The sequence below is a fragment of the Loxodonta africana genome, chromosome 19, assembly GCF_030014295.1.
Source record: "Loxodonta africana isolate mLoxAfr1 chromosome 19, mLoxAfr1.hap2, whole genome shotgun sequence".
NCBI lineage: Eukaryota > Metazoa > Chordata > Mammalia > Proboscidea > Elephantidae > Loxodonta > Loxodonta africana.
Genome location: NC_087360.1, coordinates 60,735,797 through 60,759,132, shown reverse-complemented (window position 1 = coordinate 60,759,132; position 23,336 = coordinate 60,735,797). Strand labels below are relative to the sequence as shown.

General features: G+C 38.0%; 1 protein-coding gene across 3 annotated transcripts in view; it reads left to right on the top strand.

Annotated features, from left to right (window-relative positions):
• Nucleotides 1–23,336, top strand: part of IDO2 (indoleamine 2,3-dioxygenase 2) — a 113,487-nt gene that overhangs the window by 43,125 nt on the left and 47,026 nt on the right. The gene's annotated exons all lie outside the window — the stretch shown is intronic.

The following is a 23,336-nucleotide window of genomic DNA, read 5'->3' as shown; positions in this document are numbered from 1 at the left end:
TTCAGTATTATGTTGGCTAGTATAAATCTTTGGCCTTTCCATATAAACTTTATAATCAGCTTGTTGATATCCAAAAAATAACTTGCTGGGATTTTGATTGAGATTGCATTGGATGTATATAGATCAAGCCGGGAAAAACTGACATCTTAATAGTAAGTCTTGTTATCCATAAAAAAATTTATTTAGATCTTTAATTTCCTTCATCAGAGTTTTGTAGTTTTCCTTAAATATATCTTGTATATATTTTGTTAGATTTATATCTAAGTATTTAATAAGTATTCCTATGAGTAGGAATCGACTCGATGGCAGTGAGTAGTGAGTTCTTTAATGTAAATCATATTGGGTTTTTACTTTCAAATTCCAACTGTTTATTGCTGGTATATAGGAAATCAATTGATTATTGTATATTAACCTAGTATGCTTTTTATGCTACAATCTTGTCGTGATCACTTATTAGTTCCAGTAGTTTTTTTTGCCAATACTTTGGTATTTTTCTACATAGACAGTCATAACAACTGTGAACAAAAGCAGTTTTACTTCTTCCTTCCCAATTTGTAAATATTTTATTTGCTTTTATTACCTAATTGCATTAGTTAGGACTTCCAGTATGATGTTGAATAGGAGTGGTGAGAGGGGTCATTCTTGTCTTGTTCCAATCTTAGGAGGAAAATATGTAGTTTCTCCCCATTAAATACGATATTAGTTGTAGGTTTTTTGTAGATGTGCTTTATGAATTTGAGAAATTTCCCCACTATTCCTGGTTTCTGAGAATTTTTATCATGAATAGGTGTTGAATTTTTTCAAACACTTTTTCTGCATCTATTGATATGATCGTATAACTTTTCTTCTTTAGTCTGTTGGTATGATGAATTACATCAATGCTTTGTGAAAATTAAACCAGAATTGCGTACCTGAACAAATTACATTGGGTCATAGTGTATAGTTTTTTTCTACTTTGTTGGATTTGATTCATTAATATTTATCTGAGGACTTTGCATTTACATTCATGAGACATATTAGTTTGTACGTTTGCTTCCTAGATATGTCTTTGGTTTTGCTATTAGGGTAACACTGGCCGCATAGAAGAGTTTGAGAAAGATTGATGTTAATTCTTGTATAAATGTTTGGTAGAATTCACCCAAGAAATCATTTGGGCTTGGAGCTTTGGGTTTTGGAAGATTATTAATTGTTGATTCAATGTTTTAAATAGGTACAGGCCTATTCAGAGTATCCATTTTTCCTCAAGTAGGTTTTAGTAAGTTGTGTCTTTCAAGGAATTGGTTTGTTTCATTTAACTTATCAAATTTGTAGGCATAGAGTTGTTCATGGTAATTCCTTTTTTATCCTTTCAGTGCCCTGGGATCACTTGTTAAGAATAAGAAAAAAATAAAAGATTGTATGTTACCTTCATTTATTCCGTTTTGAATTCTCTTCCTTTCTTTACACAGATGTAAGCTTCTGACCTGTACCATTTTTCTGCTCTCTAAAGAACTTCTTTTAACCTTCCTTGCAAGGATAGTCTAGTGAAGACAGATTCTCTAAATTTTTGCTCTTCTGAGGAGGGCTTTATTTCTTCTTCACTTTTTTTTTTTGAGGAGGGCTTTATTTCTTCTTCACTTTAGAAGGATAATTTTGATGTGTACTGAATTTTAGGTTTTTTTTTTTTTTCTCTTTTCTTCAACACTTTAAGCATTTCACTTTACTCACTTGTTCCCATGGCTTCTGAAGAGATATCTAACTTAATTCTTATCATTCTTCCTTTATAGGTAAGATGTCTCCCCTCCCTTCCCATCCCAGCTTCTTTCAAGACTTAATCTTTGTCTTCGATTTACTACAGATTGAACATGAAATGACTGTTGTTGTTAGGTTCCACTGAGTCTGTTTCAACTGATAGCAGCCCTATGTACAACGGAACAAAACACCGCCCGGTCCTGCCCATCCTCACAATCACTGTTATGTTTGAGCCCACTGTTGCAGCCACTGCATCAATTAATCTCACAAAGGGCCTTTCGCTTTTTTGCTGACCCTCTACTTTACCAAGCATGATGTCCTTCTCCAGGGACTGGTCCCTTCTGAAGACAAGTCCAAAGACCATGAGATGAAGTCTCACCATCCTTGCTTCTTCTAATGAGCATTCTAACTGTACTTCTTCAGGATAGATCTGTTCATTCTTCCGGAAGTCCATGGTATGTACAATATTCTTCGCCAACACCACAACTGAAAAATATCAACTCTTCTTTGATCTTCCTTTTTCATTGCCCAGCTTTTGCATGCATATGAGGTGATTAAAAACTCCATGTCTTGGGTCAGGCACACCTTAGTCCTTAAAGTAACATCTTTGCTTTTTAATACTTTAAAGAGGTCTTTGACATCAGATTTGCCCAATGCAATGCATCCTTTGATTTCTTGACTGCTGCTTCCATGGGCATTAATTGCAAATCCAAGAAAAGTGAAATCCTTGATGTCATGATGTTGCTTAATGATCCAGTTTTGAGGATTTTTGTTTTCTTTATGTTGAAGTGTGTACATACTCAAGGCTATGGTCTTTGGTCTTCATCAGTAAGTGCTTCAATTCACCCTCACTTTCAGCAAGCAAAGTTGTGTCATCTGCATAACACAGGTTGTTAATGAGCCTTTCTCCAATTCTGATGTCCTGTTATTCTTCATATAGTCCAGATTCTCAGATTATTTGCTCAGCATAAAGACTGAATAAGTATGGTGAAAGTATACAACCCTGACATACATCTTTCCTGACTTTAAACCAATCAGTATCCCGTTGTTGTGTCTGAACAACTGCCTCATTATCTATGTACAGGTTCCTCATGAGCACAGTTAAGTGTTCTGGAAGTCCCATTCTTCTCAATATTATCCACAACTTGTTATGACCCACACAGAAGAATTCCTTTGCATAGTCACAAAAACACAGGTAAACATCTTTCTGGCATTCCCTGCTTTCAGCCAAGATTCATCTGACATGAGCAATGATATCCCTCATTCCACATCCACTTCTGAAACCAGCTTGAATTTCTGGCAGTTTCCTACTGAGGTACTGCTGCAATTACTTTTGAATGATCTTCAGCAAAATTTTACTTGTGTGGGATATTGATGTTATTGCTCAATAATTTCCACATTCTGTTGGATCAGTTTTCTTGGGGTAGGCGTAAATATGGATCTCTTCCATTCAGTTGGCCAAGTAGCTGTCTTCCAAATTTCTTGTCATAGAAGAATGAGCACTTCCAGTGCTGCATCTGTTTGTTGAAACATATCAATTGGTGTTTGTCAATTCCTGTAGCCTTGTTTTTTACCAATGCCTGCAGTGCAGCTTGGACTTCTTCCTTCAGTACCATCGGTTCTTGATTATGTACTACCTACTGAAATGTTGAACATTGACCAATTGTTTTTGGTACAGTGACTCTGCATATTCCTTCATTTTTTTTTTTTTTAATGCTTCCTGAATTGTTTAATAAAATTATTCAATATTGCAACTCGAGGTTTGAATTTTTTCTTCATTTTGTTCAGCTTGAGAAATGCTGAGCATGTTCTTCCGTTTTGGTTTTCTAACTTCAGGTCTTAGCACATTTCATTATAATTGTTTACTTTGTCTTCTGGAGCCACCCTTCGAAATCTTCTGTTCAGCTCTTTTAGTTCTTCGTGTGTTCCATTTTTTTTAGCTACTCTATGTTCAAGAGCAGTTTCAGAGTGTCTTCTCACATGCATTTTCATCTTTTCTTTCTTTCCTTTCTTTTTAATGACTTCTTGCTTTTTTTGATGTCTGATGTCCTTGATGTCATTCCACAACTGGTCTGGTCTTTGGTAATTAGTGTTCAATTTGTCAAATCTGTTCTTGAGTTGGTCTCTAAATTCAGGTTGAGTATAATCAAGATCATACTTTGGCTCTCATGGACTTGTTCTAATTTTCTTCAGTCAACTTGAACTTGCATATGAGCAATTGATGATCTGTTCCATAGTCAGCCCCTGGCCTTGTTCTACTGATGATATTGAACTTCTCCAATGTCTCTTTACACAGATATGGTCTATTTGATTCCTGTGTATTCCATCTGGTGAGGTCCATGTGTATAGTCGCTGTTATGTTATCAAAAAAAGATATTTGCAATGAAGAAGCCATTGGTTTTGCAAAATTTTATTATACTACCTCCAGCATCATTTCTATCACCAAGGCTGTATTTTCCAACTGCTTTTCCTGCTTCTTTGTTTCCAACTTTTGCATTCTAATTACCAGTAACTATCAATGCCTCTTAATGACATTTTTGATCCATTTCAGACTGCTGTAGTTGGTAAAAATCTTCAATTTTTGAAACATCTTGTAACATGGATGAATCTGGAGGGCATTATGCTGAGTGAAATAAGTCAATCACAAAAGGACAAATATTGCATAAGACCACTACCTTAAAAGCTCATGAAAAGATTTACACACAAAAAGAAACAATCTTTCATGGTTATGAGGGATGGGAGGGGTGGGGATGGAAAAACACTAAATACGCAATAGATAAGTGGTAGCTTTGGTGAACAGTAAGACAGTACACAATACGGGGGAAGCCAGCACAACTTGTACAAGCTAAGGTCATGGAAGCTCCAAAGATACATCCAAACTCCCTGAAGGACCAAATTGCTGGGCTGAGGGCTGTGGGGACTGTGGTCTGGAGGAACATGTAGCTCAATTGGCATAACATAGTTTATAAAGAAAATGTTCTACATTCTACTTTGGTAAGTAGTGTCTGGGGTCTTAAAAGCTTGTGAGTGGCCATCTAAGATGTGCCACTGGTCTCGCCCCTTCAAGAGCAAGGAAGAATGAAGAAAACTAAAGATACAAGGGAAAGATTAGTCCAAAGGACTAACGGACTACATCTGCCACGGCCTCCACCAGACTGAGTCCGGTACAACGAGATGGTGACCGGCTACCACCACTGACTACTCGAAAGGGATCACAATGGAGGGTCCAAGACAGAGCTGGAGAAAAATGTAGAACAAAATTCTAGCTCAGAAAGAAAGACCAGACTTTCTGGCCTGACAGAGACTGGAGAAACCCTGAGAGTATGGCCCTAGGACACCCTGTCAGCTCAGTAACGAAGTCACTCTTGAGGTTCACCCTTCAGCCAAAGAGTGGACAGGCCCATAAAACAAAACAAGACTAAAGGGGGCAAGGCTAGAAGGCTAGAAAGCTGGTAATAGGGAACCTAAGGTTTAGAAGGGAGAGTGTTGACATGTTGTGGGGTTGTTAGCCAATGTCATAAAACAATGTGTATACTAACTGTTTGATGAAAAACTAGTTTGTTCTGTAAACCTTCATCTAAAGTACAATTAAAAAAAAAAACTTCGATTTCTTCATCTTTGACATTAGGGGCTAGTGTGTCAATTTGAATAATAGTAGTATTACTTTTTCTTCCTTGTTGGGGTATGAGTATTATCCTATCACTGACAGCATTGTACTTCAGGATAGATTTAGAAATATTCTTTCTGACAATGAATGTGATACTGTTCCCCCTCAAGTTGTCATTCCTGGCTTAGTAGACCATATGATTGTCCATTTCGAAATGGCCAATACCAGTTCATTTCAGCTTACTAATACCTAGGATATCTATCTTCAAGTTTTCCATTTCATCTTTACCACTTCCAGTTTTCTTAGATTCATACTTCGTAGAGTCCACATTCCAATTATTAATGGATGCTTGCAGGCATTAATATAATAATGATGTTATAATTTAATGATGTTATAATATAATATAATAATGAAATTATAATATAATTTCTTTCTTCTCATTTCCAGTTGTACTACATCAATAATGAAGATCATGATAACTTTACTCCATGCATGTCATTAAGATCGACTCTCCTTGAGTACCTTCCAACCTGAAAGGCTCATCTTCTGGCACTGTATCAGATAATGTTTTGCTGCTATTCATAATGTTTTTACTGGCGAATTTTTTTCAGAAGTAGAACACCAGGTCCTTCTTCCTAGTCTGTCTTAGTCCGAAAGCTCAGCTGAAACCTGTCCACCATGGGTGGCCCTGCTGGTATTTGAAATACCAGTAGCATAGCTTCCAGCAACAAGCAAGCCATCAAAGTACGACAAACTTCCAGATGCCTGGGGATGATATGACTAGGTGTAGATATTTTAGTATTTATCCTGGTTTTTTTTTTTTTTTTCCTGGTTGTTGTTCCCTAAGCTTCAAGGATCTGTAGTTTGCTGTCTGTCATTAATTTTGAAAAGTTCTTAGCCACTATTTCTTCAAATATTTCTTCTGTTCCTTCCTCTTTCTTCTCCTTCTAGTATTCCCATTTTGTATACTTTACACCTTTTGTAATTGTCCCAGAGTCTTGGATATTCTGTCTTCTATTTTTTCTTCAGTCTTTTTTCTTTTCATTTTGAGAAGTTTCTATTGACATATCTTCAAAATCACTGATTCTTTCCTTGACCATGTCCAGTCTACTGAAAAGCTCATTTTTCATTTTTGTTACAGTCTTTTTGATTTCTAGCATTTTATTTTGATTATTTCTTAGAGTTTCTCTCTTTCTGCTTATATTACCCATTTGTTTCTGCACGCTGTCTACTTTTTCCATTAGAACCCTTAGCATATTAATCAGTTATTTTAAGTTCCTGGTCTGATAATTGAAAAACCTCTGATACATCTGAATTTGGTTCTAACACTTGCCCTGTATGTTCACACCAAGTTTTTTTTTTTTTTTTTTTTTGCCTTTTACTACGCCTAGCAATTTTTTTGTTTTAAAAGCTGGATATGATGTATGCAGTAAAAGGAACTGAGGTTCTTTCAATTGTAATACCCTTCAAAGCCCTGTTAATATTAATATAGTGGTAAAATATAGGAAGAGGGGAGGTGGTGTATAATCGTTATGATTAGGTCTTAGTTTTTTAGTGAGCCTGCTCTTCTTGTTTATGACTTCCACAAATACTTCTCAGCTTTTTAATATTTTAACCCCTTAGGTTGAAAAGGAAGTCTAGAGGAGGCTGGAGTTGGATATTTCCCTTCTTTCACACTGGCTAGTCAGAATTGACTGGATGGCAAAGGGTTTGTTTTGTGTGTGTGTGTGTGTGTGATTTACAATGCCCAACTCTGGTAGAAAGCCCTGGTGGTATAATGGTTAAATACTACAGCTGCTAACCACAAGGTCAGCAGTTTGAATCCACCAGATACTCCTAGGAAACTCTATGGGGCATTTCTACTCTGTCTTACAGGGTAACTATGAGTCACAATCAGCTCCAGGGCAATGGGTTTGGTTTTTTGGTTTTAGCTCTGGTAAAGCAACAAAGTAGTTTCCCTTGAAGGCAGGATGTTGTTAAGAACAGAGCACTATTTCAATGGTTATTTTTCCCCTATTCCTGCCAGAAGCATGAAGGGATTTTTCTTCAGATTTCACACAAAGATCCTGGTGCGGGCCCTGGAAGTAAAACTCATAAAAATGTGGGGACCCCACCCTAAGGCTGGGTCTCCAGGAGTTTTTAATTTCTGAAGCTAGTGCATACTAAGTCTCCAGGGGTTAGTCAATTACTCTTTAAGTTTTCCTACCTGATGCTGGGTCCAGTGGCAGCTGGGAAGTAATAATTCTGTACCAGCCTATCTGTCTCTCCAATTTTCAGGCAGTGGTTTGGCCTGTGCCCTCAGTTCTCTGGATGGATCTAAGAAAAAAACAAGAGTTGTTTATTTTCAGTTTTTAACTCTTTTTTCTTGTTGTGAGGATGGTAACAGTGACTTCCAAGCTCTTTACATGCCACACTGGAAATCTTTTGCCCCCTCTCATCATGCTTTTTTCATCCTTACACCACTTTTCTTTCTCAGTATTGGAGAAGTGAGTCAACGAGCCTAGATAAACTTGTCATTCCTCTTAACTTATCAACAAATCTATCTCACCCTACCTGAATAGCAAAATGACTCCACCCTGATAAGGTACAAATATTTCCCTCAAAGTTTCCGGAGACTACACAAAAAAATATCTGGCACGTATTAGCCACTCAGCAAATGTTTGTTTATACGAGGAAAACAATCTGGCTGGAAATAGTAGGCAGGCTCACGGGAAGATCTATTTGGGGAAGAACAAGCATGAAAATTCTCAGGGTAGTAGTTCCATGATTAGTGCTCCTCTGCCTCTGAGTGGGTTTACCCTGGTTATAGCATGGGCCTCCTACAGCAATTGAATCAAACTCAGGGTTAGCCATGGGTTCTGCACGAAAATTTGATAACCCTGTAAAAAAGACGAGCACTTTCCCCCAAGAATAGTAACTAATGGTGAAACTTCCTGGCTCTGGAAGAACTGCCATTGTCCCCACAAGGAATAATAAGGTGTTACGGGACTAACAAAGATTTTGATTCAGGAAGACCTGGATTTGAATCTTGGTTTTATCACTTAGTACCTGTAGAATCTTGAGAAGGTTACTTAATCTCCTGAATTCCTCTTTCTTTATTTGTAAGATGGGAGAAATTCTATCCTTATAGAGTTGTTGTGAGGACTAGATGACTTCTGAAATGAGCCATTCTTATTTCCCTAAACTTTGTTTCCCTAAACTTTCCAGATACTCCACAAGACAACGCCTGACACATATTAATCACATATTTTGCTCTTGCTCTATGACAGCATTTAGTATATGTTTATTACTTCCTTCTATTTTCTTCTCTGTCTCAACTTCAAAAATTTGGAGTGGCATGTGATTTCAGAGGTAGAAGAAGATTTTTCACCCTCGAAAATTCTCCTTCTCTAACTTATTCTTGTTTAATATCTACAAGTACAAATTTATTTAGAAGTATTTATTGAATGCCTACTACCTGTAAAAATAAAGATTAGACATAGTATAAAATATGAATAAGAGACTCTTTAATGTTTATGAAGATGGCAAACTAAGCTCAACAATTTTCTTTCCTGCTGCATAAAATGTCTCACTGACATGATCAAAGAAACCTAAAAAGTAGAAGAAAAAAATTTTTTTTAAACATCTGTAAGTGTAGGAAAACAGGGACAGTGCCAACAAGGGTATTAAAAACTTTAATAATTTTTGGGCCACCAAAACTCATTGCCATTGAGTCGATTCCAACTTGTAGAGACTCTATGGGACAGAGTAGAACAACCCCACAGAATTTCCAAAGCACAGCTGATGGATTTGAACTGCTGACCTTTTGGTTAGCAGCCATAGCTCTTAACCACTGTGCCACCAGGGCTCTGATTTTTGGACCATATTGACCAAATCGTAACAGACCTACAACTAGGTCTATAGTGCCTACGTCAAGCATTCAACCAAAACAAAAGAAGACTTCCGTGAATAACAAGGAATAATAGCTAGAGGGAGTTGGGACAGTTGGAAGAAGGACATTTAGTGTTCAGTTTGTGACTCTTGACAGGAAGATCTCTCTGGGGAAGAACCAACATGAAAATTCTCAGAATAGTCATTCCATGTCACATGATCAGTGTTCCTCTGCCTCTGAGTAGGTTTACCCTGGTTTCATCATGGGTCTTTGCACTAGATTTCCCCCAGGCTTCATTTTATTAAACTGCCGTAAGTGAAGTGAAGAATTTGTTGAATTGGGAATTCTCATATATTAGATATCAATGAGACAATACAAGGAGTGTTCCGGATAACTTCTGGCCCCTGAACAGATGGGCATTGGAGAAATGGCACAGCAGTGAAATCAACATCTTGACACTCTTGGCTTCTCTCCTTACTTCTAATTACTTATAAAACATCTAAGTAGATACAACAACCTTTGGACTTCACTACCAAAGACTGAATCAGTGAATCTACTGGAAATTAGTGGTGAAAAGTAAATATAATGGCTTCCAGAATCACCCATAGAATAAAGCATTTGTCTTCCAGAGTCCTTTACTTGGCAAAGACAACAAAATAAGTTCATTTAAAGCTTTCATCATAGAGTACTTCCAGGCCAAGGACCTTCTCTTAGCCCCAATCTACCTACCCATGTCCTGGAAGAAAACTTGATCATTAAATTATATCCATCCACTCACATCTTCCAGTGTGATGGTTGAAGTTATGTGTCAACTTGGCTAGGCCATGTTTCTCAGTGGTTTGGCAAGTATTATGCAATCATCCTCCATTTTGTAATCTGATGGGAGGAGCCAATCAGTTGAAAAAGAATCAGTTTCCTTGAAGGTGTGGCCTGCATCCAATATACGGGCATACTTTGGTTTATTGTGCTTCAGTTTATCGCATTTCACAGATACCGTTTTTTTTTTTACAAATTGAAGGTTTGTGGCAAACCTACATCAAGCAACACTATCGGCACCATTTTTTCAACAGCATGAGCTCAGTTCATGTCTTTGCGTCACATTTTGTTAATCCTGACAATATCTCAAATTTTTCATTATTATTGTATCCGTTATGGTGATTTGTGATTAGTGAACATTGGTGTTACTATTGTAATTGTTTCGGGGTACCAGGAACCATGCCCATATAAGACAGGGAACTTAATGAATAAACGTTGTGTGTGTTCTTACTGCTCCACCAACTGACCTTTCCTCTGTCTCTCCCTCTCCTTGGGCCTTCCTAACCCCTAAAACACAATAATATTGAAATGAGGCCGATGAATAACCCTAAGATGGCCTCTAATTGTTCAAGCAAAAGGAAGAGTCACATGTCTCTCGCTTTAAATCAAAAGCTAGAAATGATGAAGCTTAGTGAGGAAGGCATGTTGAAAGCCAAGATAGGCTGAAAGCTAGGCCTCTTGCACCAAACAGTTAGCCAAGTTGTGAACACAAAGTAAACGTTGTTGAAGGAAATTAAAAGTGCTACTCCAGTGAACACATGAATGACAAGAAACTGAAATAGTTTTATTGCTGATTAGAGAAAGTTTGAGTGGTCTGGATAGAAGATCAAACCAGCCACAATATTTCTTTAAGCCTAAACCTAATCCAGAGCAAGGGCCTAATTCTTTTAAATTCTGTGAAGTCTGAGAGAGGTGAGGAAGCTGCAGAAGAAAAGTTTGAAGCCAGCAGAGGCTGGTTCATGAGATTTAAGGAAAGAAGCCATCTCCATAACATGAAAGTGCAGGATGAAGTAGCAAGCGCTGTTGTAGAAGCTACAGCAATTTATCCAGAAGATCTAGCTAAGATAATTGATGGAGCTGGCTACACTAAACAACAGATTTTTAATGTAGATGAAACAGCCTTCTATTGGAAGAAGACACCATCTAGGATTTTCATAGCTACAGAGGAGAAGTCAATGCCTGGCTTCAAAGCTTCAAAGGACAGGCTGGCTTTCTTGCTAGGGGCTAATGCAGCTGGTGACTTTAAATTGAAGCCAATGGTCATTTACCATTCTGAAAATCCCAGGGCCTTTAAGAATTATTCTAAATCTACTCTACCTGTGCTCTATAAATGAAACAACAAAGCCTGGATGACAGCATATCTGCTTACAACATGGTTTACTGAATATTTTAAGCCCACTGTTGAAACCTATTGCTCAGAAAAAAAGATTCCTTTGAAAATATCACTGCTCATCGACAATGTGTCTGGTCACCCAAGAGCTCTGATGGAGGTGTACAAGTAGATTAATGTTGTTTTCATATCTGCTAACAAAACTCCATGCTGCAGCCCATGTATCAAGGAGTAATTTCAACTTTGAAGTCTTATTATTTAAGAATTACCTTTTGCAAGGCTATAGCTGCCAGAGAATGTGATTTCCCTGATGGATCTAGGCAAAGCAAATTGAAACCTTCTGGAAAGGATTCACTATTCTAGGTGCCATTAAGAACATTCATGAATAAGGGAGGAGATCGAAATATCAACATTAACAAGAGCTTGGAAGAAGTTGATTCCAACCATCATGGATGACTTTGAGGGGCTCAAGACTTCAGTGGAGGAAGTAACTGCAGATGCGATGGAAATAGCAAGAACACTAGAATTAGAAGTGGAGACTGAATGTGTGACTGGATTGCTGCAGTCTCTTGATAAAACATTAACAGATATGGAGCTGCTTCTTATGCATGAGCAAAGGAAATGGTTTCTTGAGATGGAATCTACTCCTGGTGAAGATGCTGTGAAAATTGTTGAAATGACAACAAATGATTTATAATATTCCATGATAAAGCAGTGGCAGGTTTTGAGAGGACTGACTCCAATTTTGAAAGAAGTTCTACTGTGGGTAAACTGCTATCAAACAGCATCGCATGACACAGAGAAATCTTTCATGAAAGGAAGAGTCTATCTATGCAGCCAACTTCACTGTTGTCTTACATTAAGAAATTGCCACAGCCACACCAAACTTCAGCAACCACCACCCTGGTCAGTCAGCAGCCATTAACATAGAGATAAGACTCTCCACCAGCCAAAAGATTGCGGCTTGCTGAAGGCTCAGATGATGGTTAGAATTTTTTTAGCAATACAGTATTTTTTAATTAAGGTATGTACATTGTTTTTTACACATAATGCTATTGCACACACAATACAGTATAAGCATAACTTTTATGTGCACTGGGAAACCAAAAACTTCGTGTGACTCACTTTATTGCCATATTCATTTTACTGTGGTGGTCTGGAACCAAACCCATAATATCTCCAAGGTATGCCTTAATATATGCATATTATGGTAGAGCTCTCTCTGGATTGTGCCTCTGACTCAACTTGTCATCCTCAGACCTCCAGTTCTTGGGACATGAGTCAGCAGCCTGCCATGTGCCCTGCAGATCTTGGGATTTGCCAGCTCACTGCAACCACGAGTCAGAGTTTTCCAGCAGTCCTTTCAATATTCTTCACCAACACCACAGTTCAAAGACATCAATTCTTCTTCAGTCTTCCTTATTCACTGTCCAGCTTTCGCATGTGTATGAGGCAATTAAAAATACCATGATGTGGGTCAGACTTAAAGTGACATCTTTATTTTTTAACACTTTAAAGAGGTCTTTTGCAGCAGATTTGCCCAGTGCAATATGTCATTTGATTTCTTGATTGCTGATCTCATGAGCCTTGATTGTGGATCCGAGTAAAAGGAAATCCTTGATAACTTCAATCTTTTCTCCGTTTATTGTGATGTTGCTTATTGGTCCAGGTGTGAGGATTTTAGTTTTCTTTATGTTGACGTGTAATACATACTGAAGGCTGTATCTTTGATCTTCATCAGTAAGTGCTACAAGTCCTCTTTGCTTTCAGCAAGTAAAGTTGTGTCATCTATATATTGCAGGTTGTTAATGAGTCTTCCTCTAATCCTGATGCCCTGTTCTTCATTTAGCCCAGATTCTAGGATTATTTGCTCAACAAACAGATGGAATAAGTATGGTGAAAGGATACAACCCTGACTCAGACCTTTCCTGATTTTAAACCACACAGTATTCCCTTGTTCTGTTCAAATGGCTGCCTCTTGGTCTATGTACAGGTTTCGCATGCGCACAATCAAGTGTTCTGGGATTCCTATTCTTTGCAATATTATCTGCAGTTTGTTATAATCCACAGTCGAATGCCTTTGCAGAGTCAATAAAACAGAGGTAAACAACTTTCTGGTATTCTCTGCTTTTAGCCCAGATCCATCTGACTTCAGCAATAATATCCCTAAAAGTGTTCCTTGTGGCCTTCTGAATCCAGCTTGAGTTTCTGGCAGTTTCCTGTCAGTATGCTGCCACAACAACCCATTTTGAATGATCCTCAGCAAAATTTGACTTGTGTGTGATATTAATGATAAAAAAGTGAAGATATTAATGATACTGTACGATAATCTACACATTCCATTGGATCACCTTTCTTTGGAATGGGCCCCAAAATAGATCTCTTCCAGTCAACTGGCCGGGTGGCTGTCTTTCAAATTTCTCAGCGTAGACGAGTGAGTGCTTCCAGCATGCCACTTGTTTGCTGAAACAACTCAATTGACATTCTGTCTATTCCTGGAGTCTTGTTTTTCACCAATGCCTTCGGTTCAGCTTGGACTTCTTCATTCAGTACCATCAGTTCTTGATCATATGCTACCTCCTGAAATGGCTGAACATCGACCAATTCTTTTTGGTACAGTGACTCTGAATTCCTTCCACCTTCTTTTGATGGTTCCGGCATCATTCAATATTTTGCCCATAGAATCTTTCAATATCGCAGCTTGAGACTTGAAATTTTTCTCAGTTGTTTCAGCTTGAGAAATGCTGAGTATGTTCTTCCCTTTTAACTTTCTAGCTCCAGGTCTTTGCACATTTCACTGTAATACTTTACTTTGTCTTTTTGAGCCACCCTTTGAAATCTTCTGTTCTTCTCCTTACTTCATCATTTCTTCCATTTCCTTTAGCTACTTTATGTTCAAGAGCAAGTTTCAGAGTCTCCTCTGGTCCTCATTTTGGTCTTTTCTTTCGTAACAACCTTTTCCTTTCTTCATGTATGATGTCCTTGATGTCATTGCACAACTCATCTGGTCTTTAGTCATTAGTGTTAATGTGTCAGATCTATTCTTGAGATGGTCTCTAAATTCAGGTAGGATATACTTAAGGTTACACTTTGGGTCTCATGTACTTGTTTTAATTTTCCTCACCTTTAACTTGAACTTGTGTATGAGCAATTAATGGTCCTGTTCCACGGTCAGCCCCTGGCCTTGTTCTGACTATCAATATTGAGGTTCTCTGTCATCTCTTTCCACAGATGTGGTTGATTTGATTCTTGTGTATTTCATTCAGCAAGGACCACGTGTACAGTTTCCATTTATGTTGTTGAAAAATGGTATTTCCCATGAAAATATCATTGGTCTTGCAAAATTCTATCATGTGATCTCCAGAGTCCTTTCTATCAACAAGGTCATATTTTCCAACAGCAGATTCTCCTTTGTTCCCAACTTTTGCACTCCAATCACCAGTAATTATCAGTGCATCTTGATTGCATGTTTGATCAATTTCATTCTGAAGAATTAGTAAAAATCTTCAATTTCTTCATCTTTAGTGTTAATGTTTGATGTGTAAATTTGAATAATAGTCCGATTAATTGGTCTTCCTTGTAGGTGTATGGATATTATCCTATCACTGAAAGAGTTGTGAAAATCCTGGTGGCATAGTGGTTAAGAGCTACCACCGCTAACCAAAAATGTTGTCAGTTCGAATCCACCAGGTACTCCTTGGAAACTATGGGGCAGTTCTACTCTGCCCTGTAGGGCCACTATGAGTCATAATCAACTCGACGGCAGTGGGTTTGGTTTTTGGTTCTTAACCCTCCACCACGCCTCTGTCAGTTTGTCATACTATGGTTTGAACAGCGTTGTACTTCCAGATAGATCTCGAAATTTTCTTTTTGACAAAGAATGTGGGGCCATTCCTCTTCAATTTGTCATTCCTGTCATAGCAGGCCATATGATTATCGGACTCAGAAGGGCCAAAACCAGTCCATTTCAGCTCACTAATGCCCAGGATATTTATCTTAAGTGTGCCGTTTCATTTTCGGCAGCTAGCAATTTTCATAGATGCATACTTCGTAATTTCCCCACTCTGATTATTAATGGATATTTGCAGCTGTTTCTTCTCACTTTTTATTGTGCTACATCAACAAATGAAGACCAATGTTTATCTGGAAACATACTATATGACAGAGGTGAGATGCTAGATTAATGGAGAACATATTGACTAGTTAGTAATTGATGCTAGGTCATCTGATTATCCATACGTTTAACAAAAAAGAAAGTAATGGAATCTGCTTTTTTCACCATAAACAAAAACAAATTAACTCCAGATGGATTATGAACTTATATCTAAAGGACAAAAATGTAAACATTTTAGAAGAAAATTTTGGAGAAAATATTCATTTACTTGGACTAAGAAATAATTTCCTAAACAAGACATAAAATTGGGATTTTTTTTTTAATGATCAACTTGATTTTGTTAAAATAGGACACTGTTTATTAAAACAGGTCATAAAGAAAATTAAATGCTAAGCCAGAAACTGGGAGATCCTGGCATACACATAACTGAAAAAATTTTGTACCCAGGATACATAAACCAAGAAAAACCAAACCCACTGCTGTCGAGCCAGTTCCGACTCATAGCGACCCTATAGGACAGAGTAGAACTGCCTCACAGAGTTTCCAAGAAGCGCCTGGCAGGTTTGAACGGCCAAACTCTTGGGTAGCAGCTGTAGCACTTAACCACTATGCCACTAGGGTTTCCCCCAGGGTACATGAAGTCCTAAAATTCAATAAAAAAAAAAAAAAAAATGACCAAATAGAAAAGCTGGCAATAGGCATGAACAGACATTTTGTGGAATGGACAACTTGGATGATCAATAGAAATAGGAAAGATTCTCAACTTCATTAATAACCTGGAAAATGCAAATAACATTTTACACTCACAGCACTGTAAAAAAAAAAAATTTAAATGCCTGATACTGCCAGGTATTGGCAAAAATATAAATCTCTTGGCTCTTTTACGCACTGTGAGTGGACGTAACCTCTTTGAAAAACTATCTGGCATAATCTGATAATGTTGAAGATAAACATTCTTGTGACCCAAGAATTCCATTCTCTAAGGTCTATGGGGCCTGGGTAGCTCAGTGGTTAAGTGTTTGGCTGCTAACCAAAAGGTCAGCAGTTTGAATCTACCAGCTGCTTCTTGGAAACACTATGGAGCAGTTCTATTCTGCTCCATAGGGTTGCTATGAGGTATTCTATAAATACCTTGGAGATTCTTGGACATGAGTATACCCTGAAATGTTTAAAAATATTGCTTGTCATAGGAAAAAATGCAAAACAATTATAAAAATGAACAAACTACCCCTGTATACAGCAGTGTGTGTGAATCTCAATGCCATAACGTTGTAATGAGAAAAGCAGATCATAGAAGAATATATTCAGTATGATGTATAGCAAGTTTAAAAACACAAAAACTAAACAATGCCTTATTTAGTGATTGCATACACCTGGATTTTAAAAGCCACATAAATAGCCAGACAAAGTCAACTCCAAAATTTAGGAAACTGATACTCATGGGGAGCCAGCAGGAAAATAAAATCAGGGAGAGGCATATGGGGGAATGCAAAGCTTTTGGGTAAAATTTCATTTCTGAAGCTGGGCAATGGATGAATACATGTTGGTTTGTTTATATTATCTTTCACTGTTGTAAAAAAATAAATGCAACGCAACATTCACCCATCTGATATTTTTATGTGTACAATACAGTGAAACCAATTACTTTAATCAGGTTGTGCAACCATCCCCAGTATTGATTGCCAAGTTTTCCAACACCATTAACAGATACTCAATGCTTCCAGAACAACCACTCTGTCTTCCTCCCTCCCTCCCACCCCTGATAACCACCAATAAACTTTGGTGTCTACAAAAAAAAAAAAAATTGCTGTCCAATTGATCCTGACTCATAGCAGAGTAGAACTGCCCCATAGAGTTTCTAAGGAGTGTCTCATGGATTCAAACTGATGACCTTTTTGGTTAGCAACCTTAGCTCTTAATCACTAAGCCACCAGGATTTCCTTTGGTGTCTATACATTTACCTTTTCTTGATATTTCATGTAAGTGGGGTCCTATGATAGCTGTCCCTTTGTAATCACTTCACTCAGCATAGTGTTTTCAAAGTTCATCCACACTGTAGCATGTATCAGGACTTTGTATCTCTTTATGGCTCAGTAAAATTCCATTGCATGTATATACCACATTTTGCTTATTCATTCATCTCTTGATGGACATTTAGGTTGTTTCCACCTCTGGGCTGTTGTGAATAGTGCTGCAGTGAACACTGATGTGCAGTTGTCTGCTTGGGTCACTGCTTTCAAGTTCCTTGTGTATATACCTAGGAGTGGAATATTTATATTCCTTAAGTTATAAATAGACATTATATTTATGTACTTAGTAGGTGTGTGATAAACCAAAACCAAACCCACTGCCTTCGAGTTGATTCTGACTCATAATAACTGTCATGGATTGAATTATGTCCCCACAAAAATGTGTGTATTAGCTTGGTTAGGCCATGATTCCCGGTATTCTGTGGTTGTCCTCCATTTTGTGATTGTAATTTTATGTTAAAGAGGATTAGGGTGGGATTGTAACACCCTAACCAGGTCACATTGATGATCCAATGTAAAGGGAGTTTCTCTGGGGTGTGGCCTGCACCACCTTTTATCTCTCAAGAGATAAAAGAAAAGGGAAGGAAGCAGAGTTGGGGACCTCATACCACCAAGAATCCAGTGCTGGGAGCAGAGCGCTTCCTTTGGACCTGAGGTTCCCGCACTGAGATGCTCCCAGACCAAGGGAAGACTGATGTATCACAAGCAACTTCCTCCAGAGCTGACAGATAGAGAAAGCCTTCCCCTGGAGCGGGTGCCCTGAATTTGGACTTCTAGCCTACTGGACTGTGAGAGAATGAACTTCTCTTTGTTAAAGCCATCCACCTGTGTGGTATTTCTGTTACAGCAGCACTAGATGACTAAAACAGTGACCCTATAGGACAGAGTAGAACTGCCCTACAGGGCTTCCAAGGCTGTATTCTTTACAGAAGCACACTGCCACCTCTTTCTCCCACAAAGTGGCTGGTGGGTTTGAATCACCAACCTTTTGGTGAGAAACCAAGCACTTTAACCAGTGTGCCACCAGGGCTCCTATGTGTGTAATACAATTTATAAAATAAATACTTTTAATGATTAGAAAATTATGAAATATACTTCAAAACGTTCAATGGAAAAATATGTACAGTGCAAACATGTTGCCTTACATTATGCCCTAGATTCTAAAGAAACGTACATGTTGTTTCTAGATGCTCCTCAAATAATATTTTTCCTCTCAGAGGGAAAACCAATCTGAGGCCAGAAACTGTTAAAATTTTAGCTGAGTATCATCAATAAAGAAAAAATGTGCAATTGGCAAAGTAGTTCCCTGTAGTGATAGAAACTCAGAAATTAGTAGTTCTGTGTTTAGTACAATCTTAGCTATACTAATTCATTGGCTGGAAATAAACCCGTCATAATGTGCTCATATTCCCAAATCATTCAAAATTCAGAAAAATCAGTTTAGCAATAAGATGTAGTTAATCATTTGTTGTTGTTGTTAGGTGCTGTCTAGTCGGTTCCAACTCATAGCGACCCTATGCACAACAGAACGAAACACTGCCCGGTCCTGTGCCATCCTTACAATCATTGTTATGCTTGAGCTCATTTGCCACTGTGTCAATCCACCTCGTTGAGGGTCTTCCTCTTTTCCGCTGACCCTGTACTCTGGCAAGCATGATGTCCTGATCCAGGGACTCATCCCTCCTGACAACATGTTCAAAGTATGCAAGACACAGTCTTGCCATCCTTGCTTCTAAAGAGCATTCTGGTTGTACTTCTTCTAAGATAGATTTGTTCGTTCTTTTGGCAGTCCACGGTATATTCAATATTCTTCGCCAACACCACAATTCAAAGCCATCGACTCTTCTTCGGTCTTCCTTATTCATTGCCCAGCTTTCACATGCATATGATGCAATTGAAAATACCACGGCTTGGGTCAGGCACACCTTAGTCTTCAGGGTGACATCTTTGCTCTTCAACACGTTGAAGAGGTCCTTTGCAGCAGATTTACCCTAGGCAATGTGTCTTTTGATTTCTTGACTGCTGCTTCCATGGCTGTTGATTGTGGATCCAAGTAAAATGAAATCCTTGACAAACTTCAGTCTTTTCTCCATTTATCATGATGTTGCTCACTGGTCCAGTTGTGAGGATTTTTGTTTTCTTTATGTTGAGGTGTAATCCATACTGAAGGCTGTGGTCTTTGATCTTCATTAATAAGTGCTTCAAGTCCTCTTCACTTTCAACAAGCAAGGTTGTGTCATCTGCATAATACAGGTTGTTAATGACTCTTCTTCCAATCCTGATGCCCCGTTTTTCTTCATATAGTCCAGCTTCTCGGATTATTTGCTCAGCATACAGATTAAATAGGTATGGTGAAAGAATACAACCCTGACACACACCTTTCCTGACTTTAAAGCAATCAGTATCCCCTTGTTCTGTCCGAACAACTGCCTCTTGATCTATGTAAAGGTTCCTCATGAGCACAATTAAGTGTTCTGGAATTCCCATTCTTTGCAGTGTTATCCATAGTTTGTTATGATCCACACAGTCAAATGCCTTTGCATAATCAATAAAACACAGGTAAACGTCCTTCTGGTATTCTCTGCTTTCAGCCAGGGTCCATCTGACATTAGCAATGATATCCCTGGTTCCACGTCCTCTTCTGAGACCAGCCTGAATTTCTGGCAGTTCCCTGTTGATATACTGCTGCAGCTGCTTTTGAATGATCTTCAGCAAAATTTTGCTTGCGTGTGATATTAATGATATTGTTCTATAATTTCCACACTCACTTGGATCACATTTCTTCAGTCAGTTGGCCAGGAAGCTGTCTTCCATATTTCTTGGCATAGATAAGTGAGCACTTTCAACGCTGCATCTGTTTGTTGAAACATCTCAATTGATATTCCATCAATTCCTGGAGCCTTGTTTTTCACCAATGCCTTCAGAGCACCTTGGACTTCTTCCTTCAGTACCATCCGTTCCTGATCATATGCCATCTCTTGAAATGGTTGAATATCAACTAATTCTTTTTGGTATAATGACTCTGTGTATTCCTTCCATCTTCTTTTGATGCTTCCTGCATCATTTAATATTTTCCTCATGAAATCCTTTACCACTGCAACTCGAGGGTTGAATTTTTTCTTCAGTTGTTTCAGCTTGAGAAACGCCAAGCGTGTTCTTCCCTTTTGGTTTTCCATCTCCAGCTCTTTGCACATGTCACTATAATACTTTATTTTGTCTTCTCGAGAGGCTCTTTGAAACCTTCTGTTCAGTTCTTTTACGTAATCAAGTCTTCCTTTTGCTTTAGCTGCTCGAACGCTCAAGAGCAAGTTTCAGAGTCTCCTCTGTCATCCACCTTGGCCTTTCCTTTCTTTCCTGTCTTTTCGGTGACCTCTTGCTTTCTTCATGGATGATGCCCTTGATGTCATTCCACAACTCATCTGGTCTTCGGTCACTGGTGTTCAATGCGTCAAATCTATTCTTGAGATGGTCTCTAAATTCAGGTGGGATATACTCAAGGTCATATTTTGGCTCTCGTGGACTTGCTCTGATTTTCTTCAGTTTCAGCTTGAACTTGCATATGAGCAATTGATGGTCTGTTCCACAGTCAGCCCTGGCCTTGTTCTGACCGATGATATTGAACTTTTCCATCGTTTCTTTCCACAGATGTAGTCAATTTGATTTCTGTGTGTTCCATCTGGTGAGGTCCATATGTATAGTCGCCGTTCATGTTGGTGAAAGAAGGTATTTGCAATGAAGAAGTCATTGGTCTTGCAAAATTCTATCATTTGATCTCCAGCATTGTTTCTATCACTAAGGCCATATTTTCCAACTACTGATCCTTCTTCTTTGTTTCCAACTTTTGCATTCCAATCGCCAGTAATTATCAATGCATCTTGATTGCATGTTCGATCAATTTCAGACTGTAGCAGCTGATAAAAATCTTCTATTTTTTCATCTTTGGCCCTAGTGGTTGGTGTGTAAATTTGAATAATAGTCGTATTAACTGGTCTTCCTTGTAGGCATATGGATATTATCCTATCACTGACAGCACTATACTTCAGGATAGATCTTGAAATGTTCGTTTTGACAATGAATGCAACACCATTCCTCTTCAAGCTGTCATTGTCAGCATAGTAGAGTATATGATTGTCTGATTCAAAGTGGCCAATACCAGTCCATTTCAGTTCACTAATGCCTACGATATGGATGTTTATGCATTCCATTTCATTTTTGATGATTTCCAATTTTCCTAGATTCATACTTCGTACATTCCAGGTTCCGATTATTAATGGATGTTTGCAGCTGTTTCTTCTCATTTTGAGTCGTACCACATCAGCAAATGAAGGTCCCAAAAGCTTTTCTCCATCCACATCATTAAGGTTGACTCTACTTTGAGGAGACAGCTCTTCCCCAGTCATCTTTTGAGTGCCTTCCAACCTGGGGGGCTCATTTTCCAGCACTATATCAGACAGTGTTCTGCTGCTATTCATAAGGTTTTCACTGGCTAATGCTTTTCAGAAGTAGACTGTCGGGTCCTTCTTCCTAGTCTGTCTTAGTCTGGAAGCTCAGCTGAAACCTGTCCTCCATGGGTGACCCTGCTGGTATCTGAATACCGGTGGCATAGCTTCCAGCATCACAGCAACACACAAGCCCCCACAGTACGACAAACTGACAGACACGTGGGGGAATATGTACACATATGTAAAAAAAAGTATTAATATTTCTCTAATAATGTATCTTTATGATACATCTGGAAACCCTGGTGGCATAGTGGTTAAGAGCTGCAGCTGCTAACCAAAAGGTCAGCAGTTCGAATCTGCTAGGCACTCCTTGGAAACTCTGTGGGGCAGCTCTACACTGTCCTATAGGGTTGTTGTGAGTTGGAATCGACTCCATGGCAACGGGTTTGGCTTTTTGGTTTTACGATACATCTAACCATAATACAAATGATGTTTTAGCTAATGGTCAAAGTAAATTATTTAAAAGCAAATGATAAATTACAGAAATAATTTGGAACATTCATATCAGACAATGATCAAATCCATAGTACAAAATGTAGCCCACCAAATCTATAAGATGAATGATCAACGGGAAAAAATGGACAAAGGATTTGAATAATCAAGTCAAGGAAAATAAACATGCAAATGTGCTGAATCTGAAGGATAAATTATAACAATGAAATATCTGTTGTTAAGCTATCAGACAGACAACAAATAAAAAAAAATTAACATGGTGTGATAAGGTCGCTATAGGGTCACTATGAGTCAGAATCAACCCTTCCACAATGGGTTTTTTTTTTTTGGTGGTTTTGATGTGGAAAAACAAACACTTGTAATATAAGAGCAAGAGAGCAAACTGGTCCAACCTTTCTGACAAGCAATTTGGCAATCTCCATTAAAATTAAATATGCCTATGCCTGGAGCCAGCAATTCCATTTTTAGGAATTTATCTTGCAGAAATATTTGTACCAAAGGGCAAAGATGAATAAGCAAGGACATATATTACAGCAATTGTAATAACAAAATAAACAAAAATGAAAAAAAAAGCAGAAAATACAGCCTTTTAAATAGATCTGTTAAATGAATGACCATGCAGCTACAGTGTTTATTGGAATAGGTGTATAACAGCATAAACTGTATAGATAATGTGATTCCATAATTATTTAAAAAATATGTATTTATTTTATGTATATAAATATATTTTAACATATTTATAAAAATCAAGTTTTAATGATGATTACTTTTAGGAAGTAATGTTGAGGCCAGTAGACACCCTTTTCTACTTTATATATAACTGTATCTGTTGTTTTTTACAGTGAACTCCTATTGCCTTTTTAACTTTTAAAAATAAATATA